The 3,533-nt window shown below is 32.5% G+C and overlaps 1 long non-coding RNA gene across 3 annotated transcripts; it reads left to right on the forward strand.

Moving 5' to 3' along the window:
- Positions 1–696: 696 nt before the first annotated feature.
- On the forward strand, positions 697–3,245 carry LOC140919554 (uncharacterized). Of its 3 annotated transcripts, none has more exons than XR_012162216.1 (2): positions 697–1,820; positions 2,800–3,245. It is a non-coding gene; the product is annotated as an uncharacterized lncRNA (long non-coding RNA). The 3 variants fall into 3 exon arrangements; XR_012162217.1 differs by having other exon boundaries at positions 2,834–3,245; XR_012162218.1 differs by having other exon boundaries at positions 697–895; positions 2,834–3,245.
- Positions 3,246–3,533: the final 288 nt, after the last annotated feature.

A 3,533-nucleotide genomic window follows, 5' to 3' on the forward strand; every position in this document is an offset into this window, starting at 1 on the left:
TTCTCACAATAGATTGTCCAATCGATTGTGTTTGTCACATGCCATGTTACTTTTGAAATTTTATTTACGCAATTGATTCGTCAATCTATTAGCCTAGTAAATGGATTGTCCCTGTGACTTGCGCAATCGATTTGTTTCAATCAGTTTTTACTTTGTGATTTGCACAGTCGATGTGCCAACCAATTAGCATACAAATTAGGTTTCCACTAACTTGCACAATTTTTACCACTGATTGTGTCAATCGATTGCCCAATCGATTGTGTAACCACAAAACACATGTTTCCTTTACAACCCTTTTACAACATCGATTGCTTAATCGATTTGCTCATTAAGTTTGATGATTTCTTGAGTTCCAAGCAATTGTCTCAAGTATGTCGGGTTGAGTTGTTGTTCCTGAAATCTTACTCAGTTAAAATGTTAGATTTATCATATGATGTATGAACATTGTATGTTTGTTAATTATGTCAAAATTAGGATTAAGAGGACTAAAGTCCAACAATCTCCCCCTTTTTGCATAAGTGACAAGCATACAATTTTAACTTGAGTTGAGCATTTCAAGATATAATATTAACAACAGATATATTTTCATAGCATCATATGTACCATTATCAGATCATAATATCAGAATATCAGAAAAAACAAAATTATTATTATTATTATTATTTGTTGTTGTATTTTTTATGGAGAAAAATAATTATTAATGTATATTATAAAAAATAGTTAAAAAAACTAAATAATTGTACCCAAAAAAGATAAAATAAATTAAAGCGTGATTCGGCAATTGATGAATATACACAGAAACGAAAAAGGGGCGTGTTTGGGCGATTAGGTCTTCTTCTTCCAGACACACTACCACTTCACACCGATTTTCAACAATTCAATCCAACAATGACAGGTATTTTCCAATTTCATTCTTGAACTCTATATTTTCATTCTATTAAGTTGTCCCCTTGTTCCTCCTTCACTTATTTGCTTCCAAAGCTATCACATTTCCAAAGTGGCCATCCTTCTTGAAACCAAAAAATGACAAAATGAGAACAACAACATATGAAGACACACAAAGGCTAAAATAACACAACTTACTAAGATAATCTTCGACCTGCTCTTGAGTTCGACATGACATTAACTCCCGAGTTCCTGTGAACCTCAGATCGGTAGAAATGTTGTACTGTTGATAAACAACCTTTGTTTTTAAAGACTTGGCAAAACACAATAGCTAAGAGAAAGGTTATTGACCCAGAAAAAGAAAAAACAGAGGTGTGTGATCTGAACCCTAACCGCTTTAATTCGATTTTTCTTTTTCTCCCTATCAATCTTCAATCTTCTGAATTAATTTGACCGGTATCATCTTCGTGTTTGGTGTTGATGTTTTGAGCCAATTTTTGTTCTTCTTATTCGTTGCGACATTGACGGTAATGGTAACGATGTTCTTGAAATTCAAACCCTAGAAATCTTGATTTGAATTGGTGCGAAAAAAAGAGTTGATCGAATAGTCACAAGACAGAGAGAGTTGATGATACAAAATAAAATATAAAGCTTTCCGTTCCCGTTCCTGTTCTTGAAATTCAACCATGAACGCCCGATCCCTTTGAATCTTGGTCATTCGAACCCTAGAATTCTGATTTGAATTGGTGCCGTAAAAAGATGGCAACGAAGTCACATACTTTGTTATTTGGAATGAAGTTTATGCTGTTCATGATTTGCGTCATTCGGAAAAAAAAAAGATATAAATCTCTCTCTATTTCATTTTCAACGCATTATCCTTTGGTTTATGATCTGTTGAAGCAAACTCTCTCTCTGTCTGACACAAATGTATTGGGGTAGGTTTTTGTTTGCAACATTAACACATTATAATTGATTATCCAAAAATGTATAATCTTGATGATTCTTGATTATTCTTGACAGAGAAGGTTAATAAAAATTGAAAGTTTGCAATATGTCGCGATCTCAAATTTAAATATGAGATAGATTCTTGACTTAGATGTGGCCTTCAATATGAATTTTTTATTTATATGAACTGAATTTGAGGTAGTATGTTTAGTAGACGAATTCTTGACTCAATGTGGTTTGAAATATGAATTTTTTATTCATATGAAATTGCCACAATATTTTTTTACCGTAAATGTGACCTTCAATATGAATTTTTTATTCATATGAAAAGAGATTGAGAATTCAAGATAGTATGATTGGATTATTTGGAATTTAAACACAAAATAATTCTTGACCCAAAATGTAGCTTGCAATATGAATTTTTTATTCATTTGGAATGAAATTGTGATAGTATGATTAGAAGACCCGAAACTTAATTACAAGATGAACTCTTGACCCAAAATGTAACTTGCAATATGCTTTTTTTTTATCTGTATGAAAATAAATTGAGATAATATTTTTGGATGACTTGAAATTTAATTACGAGATAGATTCTTGACCTTAAATGTGACCTTGAATATGAGTTTTTTTTATTGATATGAAATTGAGATAATATTTGTGGATGATCCAAAGTTTAATTATGAGATAGATACTTAACCATAAATGTGTTCTTTAATATGAATATTTTATTCATATGAAATGAATTTGAAAATTTGAGATAGTATGATTGAATGACCCGAAGTTTAATTACGAGATAAATTATTGATCCAAAATGTGGGTTGCAATATAATAAAATAGAGTTGGAAAACAACTGTGACTATAGCATCGTTGTCTTTACCTTAAACCATATGAAGAACCTTTTTTCCATCTTTCAAAAAGCAATTATTCCCATGTTACATTATAGTTTTAAAATACTCTAACTTTCGACAGTTAAATTGGTTGTTGGTAACGGTTCTGTGTATAGCTTTGCAACTCATGGCTGCATACACGGATGGAATATTGCATCCCCAGGCCCTGTTGTCAACATAATAAGAACAGAGCTGGCCTCAAAGGAACTTATACAAGAAGACACAATGTCAGAATTTTGATTTGTCGTGGTTGGGGTCTGTTGTATCAGACGTTGGCATTGTTGTGGTCGGTTTTGCAAGAGGTGGAGATGGGTGCTGGTTTTCTTGCAATGTCTGCTGCAAAAGAAACTGTAAGACTTTATTCACATGCTTAATTATGCATTTGAACATTAAATTAAGTTTTGTGTGAAGCCTTATTTACTTTATATGTAAAACTACCTTATAAATTGTTGGATGATTTTGTGTTGGAAACATAGTTTAGACTTGTACTTAAAAGTAAAAATGTATAGACCCCTAGACTTTGTTCCATTTTGAAGGAACCACCATTAGATCAGAATATACGGACATGATATGATTATGGGTTGGTCCTTACCAAAAGAACATCTGGCCCCACCCATAATTTGCAGAGTGGAGTTTAAGCAGATAGTCAAACTAGGGTTTTAGCCGAGAGTGAAGTCTATGAAGTATTTTAGTGCAAACAAACATTGGAACCACATAGTTTTGGTCTAAGTAGAAGTCAAACAGAGTATTTGAAGTGCAAGTTTAGCAAGAGGCACATGTCAAACAGAGTATGTGGAGTGGAAGTTTAGCAAGAGG

This window comes from Cicer arietinum, chromosome 3, assembly GCF_000331145.2.
Source record: "Cicer arietinum cultivar CDC Frontier isolate Library 1 chromosome 3, Cicar.CDCFrontier_v2.0, whole genome shotgun sequence".
Taxonomy (NCBI): Eukaryota; Viridiplantae; Streptophyta; class Magnoliopsida; order Fabales; family Fabaceae; genus Cicer; species Cicer arietinum.